The sequence below is a fragment of the Aegilops tauschii genome, chromosome 5 (genome assembly GCF_002575655.3).
Source record: "Aegilops tauschii subsp. strangulata cultivar AL8/78 chromosome 5, Aet v6.0, whole genome shotgun sequence".
Classification (NCBI taxonomy): Eukaryota; Viridiplantae; Streptophyta; class Magnoliopsida; order Poales; family Poaceae; genus Aegilops; species Aegilops tauschii.
In genome coordinates this window covers 332,981,372-333,000,167 of record NC_053039.3, presented here as the reverse complement: position 1 = coordinate 333,000,167, position 18,796 = coordinate 332,981,372, and positions in this window count along the sequence as shown.

The following is an 18,796-nucleotide window of genomic DNA, read 5'->3' as shown; positions in this document are numbered from 1 at the left end:
AACATTGTCTTGATGACCAATGTCTTCAGCTGCGGTGGGGTCAACAACTGGAATGTCTTCAGCTTCAGGAGCCTCTGGGGAAGCAGGCTCATGAACTATCAAACGACACTCTTGTTGTGCAGATGCAGGACGAGCAACAGAAATTGGCTCGACGACAAGGGGCTCTGTGGGAGCAGCCCGATCTTTCTTCTTGGTCTTGCGCTTCTTGGTGGGTGGAGCATCGTCAGTGGTGTTCTTGGTCTTGCACTTTCTGGCTTTGGCTTCAGCTGCCCTGGTTTTCTGAAGCTCTGAAGCCACTGTGGGGACCTTAGGCTTCACGCCTGTCATACTAGCGGGGAAGACAATGCGAGGTTCTTCCCGCCTGGATGGTTCAGCTTGGTCCACAGTAGGCTTCTTCTTCTTGGCAGCCATCTTGGGGTCGATGCCAGGACGCCCAAGTGCCTTGCGCTTCTCAGCTTCATTGTAAGCTTGAACACACTTTGCAGCCAGAAGCTTCATTCGCTCTCGAGAACCTTTGGCTTCATCACGTTTCTTGTGAAATGCTTCCTTGAGCTCATGCAGCATTATCTTGAAGTTCTGGACGTCGCTCACACTGAGCTTGGCCATGTGCTTCTTGAACTGAGCCTTTTCATAGTCAATCTTGTGCTTCAGTTCAACAATTTTCTGAGCTAGAGCCAGCTCAGGAGCAATGGCTCCATGGAAGGAGACGCTGAGGCCAATGGGGAGTTGCAGATCATCAAAACTGAGGTTTGGGCTGTCAAACCACTCATCGATGAAATTTTTCAGCACTTCCACGTCAAAGAGAGGTAAATCATTGAAGATTTCCGCCCTTGCTTGCTCTTTATCAGCAGTTCTAGAGCATCATCAGCAAGATCGTCGTCATTCGACAGATCAATGGCATCGTTCTCATTTCTTAGAACAGCAGCAGAAGTCAGTGCGTGACCAATGGTGTGCACGGGCTTCTTCTTCTTCTTCTTCTCAGACTTGGAGATGCATGAGAGATCTTCAGACTGCACACTCGATGCAGGAGGAGCAGTGGCCAGAGGCTTCGCTCGTGAAGCTTCTGGTGTAGTGGAAGGTTTCGAAGTCTTGGGTTTCTTCAGCTTCTTAGGCTTCGGTATTGCAGGCGCTTCATCAGAATCGGCGTCATTTGCAGGTTGATCCACGACTGTCCCTTGAACCATAATGTGAGTGATGAGACCTTCTAGGTTGTAGAAGGGCCCAACAAGATTGGGTTCAGCTTCACGTGTGCCATCTGCATGAGGAGCAGAGGGGCCTGGGTTGAAGTATAATCCCCGCGACTTCTTGTTCTCTTTGGCCGAGTTTTTGGCAAACTGAAAGTTGCGCTTGAACAGATTGTCGTCACGACACCATAGCAGAGAAGATGGGTCGGCATCAGCAGGCTGTGGTCCACGTACCATGCAAGGGTAGAAGCCTTGCTCAATGGCTTCAGCTCTGGACCTGGGTGGAAGATTTTTGTACAAGATGTCTCCCCAGGGCCGCTTGATGGCATTCTTTTCAGCATATTCCTGGGTCACGAACCTGTACTTGTACCATTGTTCTGCCCAATATCTTCGAATCCACTGGATTCGTGTTTTGCGCTAATAGTCCTCCTCTAGATCTGTCTTGTACAGCTCATAGAGGTCTGGTGGCAAATCCTTCGATGTATTCCCACGGCGCTGTCTGCCACCCTTCCTTGCTGACTTATCCGTTGCCATGAAGTTCAGACTGAATGGTTTCAACACTGTCAAAGGCTTCCGTCTGCTGGTCAGATAGGAACTGGCTTCGGGAGAGTTGATATGATGATGTAAGAATTCTGCAAATGAATGCAGAATATGAGAACCAAGGGATTCTCCCACGGACATGTACCTGTGACAGCATTAGAGATGCGAGGGAAGGGGAAGAGGTCATATGCATTCTCAGAAGATTTTGAAGATAAATCAGTTTAGAAGACATTGACCTCATAGCGCGAAGACATTCACTTATATGTTGAGAGTTGGTTCCAGATTTGTACGAATCCAAGAATAAGTACAAGTGAGGAATCTAACTACGTGTGAAGCATAAGTGAATATACTAGGCATCATATGAGATGCAGAACAGGATAGATCCAAATTTGTGGAGGTAGAAACCACTTTTGGTAGGAAGGATGAATCTATCGGATCAAAAGGACAGTAAAAAGAGGGTTTAATTTACCACACGATGAACTGCTAGACGAAGTAGAAGAGGCCGAGCAGTTCGATCTTCCGTGCCCTAACTTGGCGACAGAGGACACCTACGACGGCGGCGGAGAAGACGATGTCCGTGGCCGGCGTGAAGACGGTGTCGGTGAGGTCGCGGCAGCTAAGCGCTTCGTCACCGGCGTCGTCGAGAGCTAGCGGTGGCGCTAGGGTTTGTCGAGGTGGAGAGGTGGAAGAAAGATTTTGACCGCGATTGGATGTGCATTTATAGGGAAAGGGACGGCACATCGCAATTACGCGGGTGCCCCTGGCGATTCACATCTGAGGGACACGTGGTGAACATGCAACACATTGGGAGTTGTCCCATGTTCCCACGCATGCCTGGACTGCCGGGTGGTTGTTCCGGCTTCTCCAGGTTTCAGGCAATAAGAATTGAGCATTTAAAACAGATTTAATGTTTGTCTTTGTATCTTCTGCTAACAAGGACGCAGAGAAGACATTCGACAGTTTCAACAGAATGCATATGATTTGGATAGATAGAGTTTGAGATAGGAAGCATATAGAGGTTAGGGTCCGATCACATTCACTTAGTTCAAAAGATTCAAACGAGAAGACATAGCTATAAGTGAATGTTGTAGAGGACAGAACACTAATATATGTATATGTCAGAATAAGACCAAATCAACATTGTGAAGATAAACATGAAGACAAACCAATGCGAAGACTTAGCAAATGTAACGCCAAGAAAAACATTCCAAACAAAAGTTTGGTGGTGGCGTTACCCATCGTATAGGAAGTATTAGACCCAGACACGGCGCACAATTATCGTGGCGCTCCGAAGTCAAATTCCGCATTAATGTATTCACACTCAGAGTGTAAGTCTTCATTGATTGAAGATATACATTACCTTGTGTGTTGCACATCTAAGTCATCAACATGCATAAGTGTTAGGATGTGTGCCTGATCACAGGACATTCGAGGATTCCAAGATATTTAGCTCACACCGCAACTTGCAAAACCTTTTCTCATCCAAGGGCTTTGTGAAGATATCTGCCAATTGCTCTTCAGTGTTGACGTGTATGATATCAATATCTTCCTTCATGACATGATCTCTGAGAAAATGATGACGAATTTCAATGTGCTTTGTCTTCGAGTGCTGAACTGGATTGTTGGCAATCTTGATGGCGCTTTCGTTGTCGCAGTAGAGTGGTACTTGTTTCAGATGGATGCCATAGTCCTTGAGTGTTTGCTTCATCCATAGAAGCTGAGCGCAGCAAGATCCAACCGCAATGTATTCAGATTCAGCAGTGGAGAGTGATACATAGTTCTGCTTCTTTGAAGACCAACAGACAAGTGATCGTCCCAGAAAGTGACATGTGCCTGATGTAGACTTGCGATCCACCTTGTCCCCAGCATAATCAGCATCTGAGAATCCAACTAGATCAAACACTGAGCCCTTTGGATACCATAATCCTAGTGTTGGGGTGTAAGCCAAATATCGAAGAATTCGCTTCACAGCTAAGTGATGTGATTCCTTTGGTGCCACTTGGAATCGAGCACACATGCAAACACTAACCATGATATCTGGCCTAGATGCACATAAATAAAGTAAAGAACCAATCATGGAGCGGTATACCTTTTGATCGAACTCTTTACCATTGGCGTCGGGACCCAGATGACTCTTGGTTGGCATTGGCGTCGTATAACCTTTGCAGTCTTGCATTCCAAACTTCTTCAGGCAATCTTTGAGATATTTCTCTTGAGATATGAAGATGCCATTGCTTTGCTAACGAATTTGAAGACCAAGGAAGAACTTCAGCTCACCCATCATGGACATCTGATATTGCTCTTGCATCATATGTCCAAACTCGTCACTGTATTTCTGGTTGGTGTAGCCGCAGATAATGTCATCCACATATATTTGGCACAAAACAGTTCACCATCATATGTCTTCGTGAAGAGTGTGGGATCCAGGGAACCAGGTTTGAAGCCTTTGCTCTTCAGGAAGTCTTTGAGTGTGTCATACCAAGCGCGAGGGGCTTGTTTGAGGCCATACAGTGCCTTGTTTAGCTTGTACACCATATCAGGATGTTTTGGATCTTCAAAGCCAGGAGGTTGTGCAACATACACTTCTTCTTCAATCTTGCCGTTGAGAAATGCACTCTTCACATCCATTTGATACAACAGGATGTTGTGATAGTTTGCATAGGCTAGCAATATGCGAATAGCTTCAAGCCTATCCACAGGAGCAAAGGTTTCATCGAAGTCAATCCCTTCAACTTGAGTGTATCCTTGAGCAACGAGATGAGCCTTGTTTCTGACAACTTGACCATGCTCATCTTGCTTGTTGCGATATATCCATTTTGTGCCTATTATGTTGTGCTTGCGGGGGTCAGGACGCTTGACAAGTTCCCAGACATTGTTCAGCTTGAACTATTGAAGCTCTTCTTGCATAGCTTGAATCCATTCAGGTTCCATGAAGGCTTCAGCAATTTTCTTGGGTTCAGATATTGAGACAAATGCAAGGTGCCCACAGAAATTTGCTAGCTGTGTTGCTCTTGAACGAGTGAGTGGACCAGGCGCATTGATGCTATCGATTATCTTCTCAATCTGTACTTCATTTGCAACACGAGGATGAACCGGACGAAGATTTTGCTCTTGCTGATCATTGTCATCGTTAGGAGGATTGTCTTCGGGCTGAGCACTGTCTTCAGGTTGATTAGGTGCAGAAATGATAAGTTCATCTTCAGGTTGTGCTTCATTTGGTATGATTTCTCCAGTTCCCATGAGCTTGATGGATTCACTAGGTGGAACTTCATCTAGCACATTTGGCAGGTGCTCTCTTTGCGAGGCGTTAGTCTCATCGAACCGCACATCCACAGTTTCAACCACTTTATATAGAAAGAGTTTGAAGACTCTGTAGGAGTGCGAATCCTTTCCGTATCCAAGTATAAAACCTTCATGTGCTTTCGGTGAAAATTTTGAAGTGTGATGTGGATCCTTGATCCAGCACCTAGCACCAAATACTCTGAAGTAACTGACATTTGGCTTTTTACCAGTTAGGAGCTCATAGGATGTCTTCTTCAGAAGTTTGTGAAGATAAACACGGTTGATGACATGGCATGCAGTATCAATGGCTTCAGGCCAGAACTTTCTTGGAGTCTTGTATTCATCGAGCATCGTCCGAGCCATCTCAATGAGTGTTCTATTCTTGCGCTTCCCGATGCCATTCTGCTGAGGTGTGTACGGAGCTGAGAACTCATAAGTGATGCCTAATGTATCCAGGTAAAGGTCGAGGCCGGTGTTCTTGAACTCTGTGCCATTGTCACTTCTGATATGCTTGATCTTGACACCATAGTTGTTCATGGCACGGTTGGCGAAGCGTCTGAAGACATCCTGCACTTCAATCTTGTAGAGAATTATGTGCACCCACGTATATCTTGAATAATCATCAACAATGACGAAGCCATAGAGACAAGTAGTAGTAGTGAGAGTAGAGTAGTGAGTAGGGCCAAATAAGTCCATGTGTAGCAGCTCGAAGGGTTGAGATGTCGTCATGATTGTCTTCGAGGGATGCTTGGCCCTAGTCATCTTTCCAGCTTCGCAGGCACCGCACAAGTGATCCTTCTTGAACTTGACGGCCTCGATGCCTATGACATGCTTCTTCTTTGCGAGAGTGTGCAAGTTCCTCATGCCAGCATGCCCTAGCCTTTGATGCCAAAGCCAGCACTCTGAAGCTTTTGCTAGAAGACATACGGCAAGTTGTGGTCCTGCTGAGAAATCTACCATGTATAGATCATCTTTCCGATACCCTTCAAAGACTAGAGATTTGTCAGATTCCATTAGTACAAGGCAACGATATTTTCCAAATATCACAATCATGTTCAAGTCGCAAAGCATTGAGACAGACATTAAGTTGAAACCAAGGGATTCAACTAGCATCACTTTATCCATGTGCTGATCCTTTGAGATTGCAACTCTACCTAGACCCAATACCTTGCTTTTACTAGTGTCAACAAATGTGATGTGACTCTTGTCAGATGGACGTAAGGTTGAGTCCATGAGAAGACTTCGATCACCAGTCATATGATTAGTACATCCGCTGTCCATAATCCATTCTGAAGCATGAGGTGTCGTACCATACAGTACAGTTAGGGGGATAGGCTTCACCAAGAGTATTGTGAAGCATAAACATTTGACGGACAAGAGGATTATCAAAGCTCAGATCAAGATTAGGACTGATAGGATGATTTGGCAAGCGATTCAGGAACAAAATACATAGTAAGACCATTTGGGCATTTGATCTTGCGCCCTACAAGATGTTTTAGGTCCCCAGCATTAGCATCAGACGCCTTTGATTTCCGGCTAGAGACCTTTCCCTGCAAAAGAAAGTTAATTCTTCTTAACCACCCACATCTTCAGGGGTGGCTTAGAAGCAATGAGTCTAAGTGCAGCATCTGAGAACTTCGGCTTTGAAGCCCTATCAAATAGCCTTGCAGGAGGTGAATAGTACTCATATGAATAAGAAGAAAAGTTCTTAGTTTTATGAACATAGCGGTTTGAAGAAACACGCTCATATTCATAAGTCTGAGTATGATTTCCCTGCAAAACATTGGCGTTAGGGTGACTCAGGTGAGTCCTCTATCTGTATGAAGCCTTTGGACCATATGAAGCCTTTGGTCTGGGCTTTGTCTTCTTCCCAGGCGGTGTCCTGATGACATTCACAGGAAGATTCTCAAGACAACTTTTGGGAACCCAGATCTTCTTCATAGGTGGCCCATTCCTGCAGTTAGTACCAATATACCTGGCAAACACTTCACCATTCTGATTCTTAAACAGTTTAGAGTTTGCATCAAAGGATTCATCAATGATAATAAGGTTAGCACAAGTGAAGCCAGATAAGGTGGATGGATCCACTGAAGGTCCCTTTGCAGCAACCCATGTGGTTTTGGGATACTGCTCACGCTCCCAGTAGGAGCTATCAACATTCATTTTCCTCTCGAACCCAACACCCTCTTTCCTAGGGTTTCGGTTCAGAATCTACTTTTTGAGGACATCGCACAGTGTCTGATGCCCTTTGAGACTTTTGTACATCCCTGTTTCAAGCAATGTCTTCAACCTAGCATTTTCATCAGCAATAGTGGTGGCATCCTCAGCAGAGGGGTTAGTTACCACATCAACAGTTGAAGATATTGCAACAGTAGCAGCAGTAGAACATTCAGCAACAGAAGTAGCATTATCACGCTCAAGGCATTTTAGACATGGTGGTTCAAATCCTTCCTGAGCGGGACTGATCTGTTGAGCGCGAAGTGACTCGTTCTTTTTTTGAAGATCTTCATGAGCCGCTCTCAATTTCTCAAGCTCTTGCTTCCTTTGAAGATAATCATAGGAAAGCTTTTCATGAGTGGTTGAGAGCGTTTCATAACGACTTTCAAGTTCCCGGTACTTAACATGAAGATTTTTTATGTCTTCAATTAAGGACTGAAAACGGGTCATTTCCGCGTCCAACAGGTCATCGCTTTTGTCTAACAGTGTTTGAGTATGTTCCATAGCTTTCTGTTGTTCAGTTGCAATTTTAGCAAGTGTTTTGTAGCTGGGTTTGGATTCACAATCAGAGTCATCTTCACTTGATGTTTGAAAGTAAGCATCGCGTGATTTTACCTTGGCACCTCGTGCCATGAAGTAGTAGGTGGGAGCTGAGTCGTCCTTGTCATTAGCATCGGCGTTGGTGACGGGGCCATTGTCTTCAGTGTTGAAGATGGACTTGGCAACGTAGGCTGTAGCTAGAGCCAGACTTGCAACGCCAGGGTCGGACTCCTCCTCAGACTCCACCTCCGCCTCCTCAGAAGCAGACTCCTCCTCTGAATCCATCTCCTTGCCAACAAAAGCACGAGCCTTGCCAGATGAGCTCTTCTTGTGTGATGAAGACTTGGACGAAGACTTGGAAGAAAACTTTGAGGATTTCTTCTTCTTCTTGTCATCAGAATCATATTTCTTGCTCTTCTTCTTCTTCTTCTTCTTCTCATTGTCTCACTATGGACAATCAGAGATGCAGTGTCCAGGTTTCTTGCACTTGTGACATGTTCTCTTCTTGTAGTCATGAGTGGAAGCTTCATCATTTCTTTTGCTGGATCATGAAGACTTTCTGAAGCCCTTCTTCTTAGTGAACTTCTGGAACTTCTTCACAAGCATAGCAAGCTCCTTTCCAATGTCTTCAGGATCACTAGAACTACAGTCAGATTCTTCTTCAGATGAGGAAACAGCTTTTACCTTCAAAGCACGAGTTCGGCCATAGTTGGGACCATAGATATCTCTTTTCTCAGATAGCTGGAACTCATGTGTGTTGAGCCTCTCAACTATGTCAGACGGATTGAGTGTCTTGAAGTCAGGGCGTTCTTGTATCATCAGGGCAAGGGTGTCGAACGAGCTGTCAAGTGATCTCAGCAGTGTCTTGACGATTTCATGCTTGGTGATCTCAGTGGCGCCGAGAGCACGAAGATCATTTGTGATGTCAGTGAGGCGATCAAACGTGAGCTGGACATTCTCATTGTCGTTTCTCTTGAAGCGGTTGAAGAGGTTGCGAAGAACACTAATCCTTTGATCTCTCTGGGTTGAGACGCCTTCGTTGACCTTGGAGAGCCAGTCCCAGACTAGCTTCGACGTTTCCAGAGCACTCACACGGCCATACTGTCCTTTGGTCAGATGACCACAGATGATGTTCTTGGCAGTAGAATCCAGTTGAATGAACTTCTTGACATCAGCAGGGGTGACACCTTCACCAGTCTTGGGGAGACCATTCTTGACAACATACCAGAGGTCGACTTCAATGGCTTCAAGATGCATGCGCATCTTATTCTTCTAGTAGGGATATTCAGTTCCATCGAAGACGGGGCAAGCAGCGGAGACTTTGATTATCCCTGCAGTCGACATAGCTAAAACTCCAGGTGGTTAAACCGAATCACACAGAACAAGGGAGTACCTTGCTCTGATACCAATTGAAAGTGCTAGTTATCTACTAGAGGGGGGTGAATAGGCGATTTTTATGAAAGTCTTCAAAACATGAAAGTTTCGAAGACAAACAATAGAAATGAACCTATTGATATGCAGCGGAAGGTAGACTACACTAAGCAAGCCATAGTCAAGTATGCAATGAAGTGAAAGCACGAAGACTAATAGCAACTAGGTAGTAAAGATCAGGATGGAAGATAGTATGAAGCCAAACAATGATAGTGGTCACACAGTGAAGTCAAACAGGTAGTGCAAGCAGGAAATGACTTCACGAAGACAAACTGTAAGTAAAGAGAGGGAGAGGATAGAACCAGTCACTTGGTGAGGACACATGATTTGTTGGACCAGTTCCAGTTGCTGTGACAACTGTACGTCTGGTTAGGGAGGCTCAGATTCAACTCAGAAGACCACGTCTTCACCTTATTCCCCTTGAGCTAAGGACACCCAGTCCTTGCCCAATCACTCTGGTAAGTCTTCAAGGTAGACTTCCAAACCTTCACAGACTTCGTTCACTGGCGATCCACAATGACTCTTGGATGCTCAGAACGCGACGCCTAACCGGCTGGAGGATTCACAGTCCTCAAGTGTAACAAGTCTTCAGGTCACGCGGACAGAAAGACTTCAGTGATGCCTAACACTCTTTGGCTCTGGGTGTTTGGGCTTTGTCCTCGCAAGGATTTCTCTCTCTCAAAAGCTTCGGAGGTGGGTTGCTCTCAAACGTCAAAAGTCGTGCACTAACTCTGAGCAGCCACCAATTTATGGTGTAGGGGGTGGGCTATTTATAGCCACTAGGCAACCCAACTTGATTTGTTCGAAATGACCTTGGGTCACTAAGGAACTGACACGTGTTCCAACGATCAGATTTCAAACACACGCGGCAGCTTGACTTGGGCTACAAGTAAAGCTGACTCATCCAACTCTGGATAAGATTTGCTCTCATTGTCTTCGCTCGAAGACATAGGATTTGGTTGAGCATCACTTCAGTCACTCTGACTTTGTTCACTGGGACCCCACTTAACAGTACGGTGGTTCCTATGACTCAACAAAGAAGAAAAGGAAACAACGAAACAACTAAGTCTTCGCGCTCCATAGTCTTCACGTGATGTCTTCTCTTGTCATAGTCTTCAATGTGAATATCTTCACATACCACCATTGTCTTCAATGTCTTCATACATTTTTAGGGGTCATCTCCGGTAGGTAAACCGAATCAATGAGGGACTACTACCTGTGTTATCCTGCAATTCTCACAAACACATTAGTCCCTCAACCAGGTTTATCGTCAATACTGCAAAACCAACTAGAGGTGGCACTAGATGCACTTACAGTTGTCATTCTGGTCGCGAACGTGTACGTACATACTGGTTGATGTAGAGGCGCGCACGTGTCGTAGTAGAGGCGCGCACGTAGCATGTACACGTACGTACAGCGGCCAGGGTGCAAGAAAGTAAATACGACCACGTACGTACATCCAGGCGGGGTCTCGAACGCCTACTCGCACGTACGTACAGCCAGGGCTCGTGTACATGGCTGGGTCGGAACGGAGAAACAACGTCGTCATCGTGTTCATGGGGAGGCAACAGAATGCGTCGTGTTCATCAGGAGGCAACGGAACGTGTGGGAGCCAACCGACTTGGACGGAACAGCCGATGGAAACGAGACCTGGCATACCGCAGAACGGAGGAAACGGCCTTGTGTTCGACCGGCCACGTTCGAAATGGGATCCTGTTCATCGGGAGGGGTCTGGCGTACCACAAAACGGAGGAAACGGACCTCCTACGATCGAAACGGGGGTCCTGTTGATCGGGAGGGGTGTGGCGTACCGCCAAATGGAGGAAACGGACTGTGTTGGAGCGCTACGGTCGAAACGGGGGTCCTGTTCATCGGGAGGGGTGTGGCGTACCGCAAAACGGGACTCCATGGGATACTGTTCATCTCCACCGTCGACCCTCTCTAGCCTCCACGGGCTACTGTTCATCCACCGTCGACCTCCTCCAGCCTCCACCTGCGACTGTTCATCCACGGGCTCCTGTTCATCCAGCCTCCACCGCGCGCTACTCCACCGGCTACTGTTCAACCAGCCCTCTCCACGGGCTCCTGTTCAACCACCCCTCCACGAGCTACTGTTCATCTAGCCCTCCACCGTCTACTGTTCATCCTGCCCTCCACGGGGTGGTCCTGTTCATCCTGCCCTCCACGGGGTCCTGTTCATCCAGCCCCAACCGGCTCGATCGATTGGGGTCCTGTTCATCCAGAGGCAACACCACGGGGTCCTGTTCATCCACCCCACCGGGAACTGTTCATCCAAACCCCCCAACAACGCTCACTGTTCATCCAGAGGTAGCATCGATCGGCTTCAGTTAGCAGCAGTAGCGAAGGAATCGCTCGATCGGGTTCAGTTAACAGCCATCAATCGATCGCTCGGGTTCAGTAACGCGTAGCCTGCAGTGCAATCGCTTGGGTTCAGTTAGAGCCCAACGCCTCGCACCCCATGCACGTGCGTGTACGAGAGAAACGCGCATCGCTCGGCCCCGACCACCCACCCTAACTGGGAACACCCCGATATTTTCCTCGCCCTCGCTTCTACCACGGTTTTTTCCGTCATGGACGGCCCAAAGAATGTCATGCAGCTGCGTCTCTGGCCCGCCCAGGACGAAAAGCCCATTTTCTGTCATGATTTTTTGTCATAGAAGTAGGACCCCACCACATCTATGATGATACCGTGTTTTGTCATAATTATTGTCATAGAAGTGTCATAAGTATGACATAATTTTTTTTCGTTCGGCCCAAAATGTCACGGATGTGTCTTTTTTTTGTAGTGGCCTTCGCAGGTTCGGACGCTTGCGTCTTAGAATCACGCTCCAATGACTCGTACTTCCTAAGGCGTCCTGGAGCTCTTGCTGGACCTCGCCGACCCGGGCTTCATGCTTCTCACACGCAGCGTCCTCCTTGGCCGCTTTGTCCTCGGCCTCGACTAACGCCTTCTTGAGGGCCGCCACCTCGGTCGTGGCCGCTAACAAAATTCATGACACTTTAGTCAGTACGAAGCATTCATCCTTCCTAAAATATACGCGCAGGTTACTGCATACCTTGGCTGTCCTCCAGCTGCTTCTTTACGAGGCCGAGCTCTTCATTGGCCCGCTCCAGGCTCTGCTTCAGGCCGGAGACCTCCGCACTATGAGCGGCAGCAGCTAGCAGCAACGCCTGCTTATTCACATAGACATATTATGTTAGACTCCTGCAAAAATTGTTTTGATCCTCTATTCGGTTTTTTCTTTCCGAACACCGAACAGAGCATCAGGGGCTACTGTCTACACTGTGATATTCTTTTTACGATTATTACCTCAAAGCCTGTTAAAAGGCTAGCGCAGGCCTCGATCAGTCCGCTTTTGGCGGACTGAACCTTTTCGATCACCGTACCCATAAGGGCACGGTGTTCATCCACCATGGAGGCGCCTCGCAGCGCTTCCAGCAGATTATCCGGTGCCTCTGGTTGGACAGAGGTCACCGGCGGAACAGGCACGCCTCCTCCTTTCGGGGAAGGCCGTTGGCTGAACTCCAGAGCCCTGTAGGTCTCCGGTATGAAATCCGGCTAGGGGCCGAATGGAACTTGGCCCCCATCACCAGTCCCTAGGGGGGCTTTTTCCCCCATGTGTCCGGCGGCCGAGGAGTCATCCTTGGGCGCCACCCTGATGATCTCCGGAACCTCCCCCCGGCCTGGGACGGTCCTTTGGGACACCACCTCGTCATCACCCTTGGGCGAGACAAAGTGAGCGGGCGGCGGTGACATGCTAGCCATCTCATTTGAGTCTAGCGAACCCTCTGTTGAGGATCGCGGGGAGCTATCACAGGCAGGACTGCAATGGCGCAATTTAAACATATTAATATTACAAAGCGGAAAGGCCAGGCATCTGATGTGCATAAGATTTGGGGTACTTACGAGGCGGCCCGAGGCTTGGTCCGGGGCATTCGCTCCGGACTGCTATCGACATCCCACGCGGAGTTATCCGCAAGGGAGCCCTACCCCCAATTGGGCGCCTTCGCCTCCAGATTTGTGGCGGCCCCCCTTTCCTTCCTCCCCCCTCAGGGGGGAACCGCTTTCTTCCTCCTCCTCACCGTCGTCTTCAGCGGCCGAAGAGTCAGTCTCATCTTCGGACGACATGTACGAAGCACCCTTTCAGTGAAGGCCACTTCTGGTCCCTTTGGCCGTCTTCTTGGCCTTCTTCTCTGGCACATCATAAGGCACCGGAATCAGCATCTTCGTCAGGAGTGGGGTTTCTTCATCTTCGGGTAGCGGAGCTGGACAGTTAATCCGCCCCACTATGTCGGTCCAGGCCTAAAAGAAATTGATAGGAAGGCTTAGACTCCTTCCTCAAAATATGCCAGCAAAGGCTATACCTTGAAAACATGAAAGAACTTAACGAATTAGCCTGGCGCTTTAAGCTAAGCCCATGATCCTCGGTCGTGGGCGGTGGTGTCTCGCCGGCCTTAAAGAGCACTTTCCAGATATCTTCGTGCGTCGTGCCGAAGAGCTCTAGCAGCGTCTGGTGCTTGGCCGGATCGAACTCCCACAAATAGCAGGTCCGGCGTTGACACGGAAGGATCCAGTGAATGAGCATAACCTGGATCACGTTGACAAGTTTGATCTTCTTAGTTATCATGTTCTGGACGCACGTCTGGAGCCTAGTCAGCTCGTTCGGAGAACCCCAAGCGAGGCCCTTCTCTTGCCAGGAGGTGAGCCGCATCGGAACTCCGGATCGGAATTCGGGGGTCGCCGTCCAGCTGGTATCGTGCGGCTCGGTGATGTAGAACCACCCTGACTGCCACCCCTTCACCGTCTCCACAAAGGAGCCTTCGAGCCAGGTGACATTGGGCATCTTGCCCACCATGGCACCTCCGCACTCTGCTTGTTGACCGCTCACCACCTTCGGTTTCACATTGAAGGTCTTCAGCCACAGGCCGAAGTGAGGTGGGATGCCGAGAAAGGCCTCGCACATGACTATAAATGCCGAGATGTTGAGGATAAAGTTGGGGGCTAGATCATGGAGGTCTAGCCCGTAGTAAAACATCAGTCCGCGAACAAACGGGTGGAGAGGGAATCCCAGCCCGCGGACGAAATGCGCGAGAAACACCACCCTCTCATGAGGCTCGGGGGTAGGGATGATCTGTCCCTTGACCGGGAGTCGGTGAACGATCTCCTTGGCCAGGTATCCGGCCTCTCGGAGTTCCTTGATATCTCTCTTCTGATGGGAGGAGGCCATCCACTTGCCTCCAGCTCCGGATCCGGACATGGTTGGAGCGCTTTCTCGGGCGGGGAAAGCTAGAGCTTGGGCGCTAGAGCTCAAGAATGGATGGGCAGAGGAAGGAGAAGGCGTAGGTGAATGAGGATGAATCCTTATCCCCTTATAAAGGCTGCAAATATCAAACGCCTCCCCACTCGCCCTAAAACTCGCCTATTCCCAAGGGCTGTGTAAACGACACGGTTGGGTTACCCACGCCCGTATTGATGAGAATCCCGCAATAAGGGGACACAATCCCTGCTTTGACAAGACGTGCTAATGACAACCGCATCTCAGAACGTGGAACAGCAGATGAAAAATGGTTCGAAATTACGACCGAATAGATATGACGTCATCAGCGGATCGGACTCGTGTAAAATTATATTCTCTCTACGGTTGTGTGTGGTGTGTGTTACAAGTCCGGACACATCGATACGTCCAAAGACTATTTTGGAGTTCGGAAGGAAGGGAACCCGCCTTGCAATGCCGAAGACAAATCTGCGCGCCGGACTCCTCGTCATTGAAGCCAGGTTCAGGGGCTACTGAGGGAGTCCTGGACTAAGGGGTCCTCGGGCGTCCGGCCTGTTAGCCATGGGCCGGACTGATGGGCCGTGGAGATACGAAGATCGAAAACTGCTCCCGTGTCCGGATGGGACTCTCCTTGGCGTGGAAGGCAAGCTTGGCGACCGAATATGTAGATTCTTTTTCTTTGTAACCGACCTTGTGTAACCCTAGATCCTCCCGGTGCCTATATAAACCGGAGGACTTAGTCCGGAAAGGACAGATACTCATTACCATAGTCATACAGGCTAGACTTCTAGGGTTTAGCCATTACAATCTCGCGGTAGATCAACTCTTGTAATACTCATATTCATCAAGATCAATCAAGCAGGAAGTAGGGTATTACCTCCATAGAGAGGGCCCGAACCTGGGTAAACATCGTGTCCCTTGTCTCCTGTTACCATCGACCTTAGACGCACAGTTCGGGACCCCCTACCCGAGATCCGCCGGTTTTGACACCGACACCTGGAGCACCCAGTGGTTTGCCCGGGCACCTGGAGAACCCAGTGCTTGCCCAAGGATATCCCGGAGTACCCGTGTGATTATCCTATGGAATGCCACCAAAGCTCAGAGGGATCACAAGATTATTCATGCTAGAAACTTCCGTGTGCAGCCACATGCCATTATGGGCTCTGGCATAGTTGAGTAAGTTGTGGGAAACCTTTCCATGATGGGCTATCATATGTAGGGGATTTTAGGTGTTTCGGCCTATCGATCGGTTAAGGGACCTCTTCGGACAGACTCTGTCTCGGTCATCCGCTTCTCAAACATCATGCAGTGCGAGAAATTCAACGGAGGAGATTGAGTCTTGTGGGGAAAAGTGCGCAAACCTCTGCAGAGTGTACAAACTAATCATGATTAGCCGTGTCCCCGGTTATGAACATCTTGAGTATCTGGTACTTGAATTATTGATTTGATCTCATCACTCTATTTAATGAAATTGTTGGGTTATTAATGATTTGGGATTGAGTTGGGGTTACCTTCTCAATATTTTCAACAAACTTAGTAGTTAAATAAAACATATTCCTTTGTTGTAGGAAAAATTAGCTTTATGAAAATTAAACTTAGAGCCTCCACCAGCCAAATATGCATGTAGTGATAGCCATTATTCAGCATTGCTCTACAGTGTGAAATTGCCAGTGCATTCAATGTACTGACCTACATGACTGCAACGTCTCATGTTGCAGGAATCTTACGACGAGTAAGTGATACGTTAGGGTTATGATTTCTACACTCAACTTTGCCGTTGGTGTTGATGGGAATCCACAACCTTGTTGTTACTTCCGCTATTTGGATTGAGGTAATAGTATTTACGTTGCTTTATACATGTGATTTACCTCTGTTATAAATCCTCGAGTACTGTGTGTGTCAGCATACCGATCTAGTGATGACACTTAAGCACAGAGACTTGATCCATTCGGGTCGCTACATATATGGCGGTAGATATAGATCTCATCTTTTTATCCTTAGTAGCAATGATACATACGTGTCGGTTCCCCTTCTGTCACTGGGATCAAGCACCATAAGATCGAACCCACTACCGGTCACCTCTTCCCATTGCAAGATAAACAGATCAAGTTGGCCAAACAAAACCCAAATATCAGAGAAGAAATACGAGGCTATAAGAGATCATGCATATAAGAGATCAAAGAAACTCAAATAACTTTCATGGATATAAAAAGATATGACTGATCATAAACTCGAAGTTCATCAGATCCCAACAAACACATCGCAAAAGGCTTACATCATATGGATCTCCAAGAGACCATTGTATTGAGAAGCAAAAGAGAGAGAGGAAGCCATCTAGCTACTAACTACGGACCCAAAGGTCTACAAAGAACTACTCACGCATCATCGGAGAGGCACCAATGGAAGTGGTGAACCCCTCCGTGATGGTGTCTAGATTGGATGTGGTGGTTCTGGACTCTGCGGCGGCTGGATGAATATTTCGTCGACTCCCCTAGGGTTTGTGGATTTTTGGGGTATTTATAGAGCAAAGAGGCGGTCCGGGGGGCACCCAAGGTGGGCACAACCCACCAAGGCGCGTCTGGGCCTCCTGGCGCGCCGTGGTGGGTTGTGCCCCCCTTGGGGCACCCCCCAGGTGAAACTAGGGCCCATTACCTTCCTTCTGGCCCATAAAAAATCATCGTGGAGTTTCGTGGCATTTGGACTCCGTTTGATATTGATTTCCTGCGATGTAAAAAACATGGAAAAAACAACAACTCGCACTTGGCACTATGTCAATAGGTTAGTACCAAAAAATGATATAAAATAATTATAAAACATCCAAGATTGATAATAAAACAACATGGAACAATCAAAAATTGTAGATACATTGGAGACGTATTAGCATCCCCAAGCTTAACTCCTACCCGTCCTCGAGTAGGTAAGTGATAAAAACAGAATTTTTGATGTGGAGTGCTGTTCATAAAGTCATATCATATTCTTTTCTTCATAGCATGGACTTTTTATGTGATTCAAAGCAATAGTCTAGTTTTGACATAATAATTTAGATACTCAAGCATATCAACAAGCAACCATGTCTTTCAAAATATCAATGCTAAAACAAGTTATCCCTAGCCCATCATGCTCAAACATTGATCCATTCATGAAACACACTCGAATATTAACTACACCCAATACTTGAGCACGATCATATTGCCTCTTAGTTGGTGCTTTTATAAGAGAAGATGGAGACTCAAAATAAAAATTACATAAAGTAAAAGAAGGGCCCTTCGCAGAGGGAAGTAGGGATTTGTAGAGGTGCCAGAGCTCAAAGCAAAAAATTAGAGATAAAAACATTTTGGGAGGTGTATCCATCCCACCAACGAAAACGACGTAGAGCTAGGCGGTTCCCAAACAGAAAATAAAGGTTATTCTTTTTTCCACCATTCTTTCACTTTCCATGGCCAGCCGTATCCACGGGTGCCTTCCATACCAACACTTTCCAAGGAATTTATTATTTGACAACATAAAGTAAATATTTTTTTGCATTCTGGGACTGGGAATCCCTAAAACCTTTGCCTTACTCTCGTGCAATGACAAGTGAATAAACACTCATCTTGAGAATAACACCTCTAGCATGGAAAATATTAGCCACCCGTTACCGTTCCGTGAGCGAAACAAATACACAAAAGAGGAGTTTATTTTGAAAATTAGAGATGGCACATGCAAGTTTGCTTAGAACGGCAAAAGAATATCGCATATAGGTAGATATAGTGGACTCATGTGGCAAAACTGGTTTAAAGGATTTTGGATGCACAAGTAGATATCATACTTAGTGCAAAGTGGAGGCTAGCAAAAAGATTGAGAAGCGACCAACCAAGAAACGAATAATTTAGTAAAGCAAGCATTAAGCATAATTAACACCGAATAATGCACCACAAGTAGGATATAATTTTCACTGCATGATTATCGACTTTCGTGCATGCATAGGGAATCACAAACCTTAACACCAATATTCTTACTAAAGCACAGTTACTCATCAACATAACTCACATATCACATCATCATATATCAAAACTATTACTAAGAATCAAGTTTATTTTGTCCAATGATCTTTATGACATTTTCTTTTCTTTATCCTTCTTGGATATCTATCACTTTGGGACTAACTTTTATGTGTTGCTTTTCATAAGCTCAAACAAATATAAGTGAAGATCATGAGCATAACAAATTTTCTTTCTCTCAAAATAATTTAAGTGAAGCAAGAGAGAATTTCTTCAAAATTTTACTAACTCTCAAATAAATCTAAGTGAAGCAAGAGAGTATTTC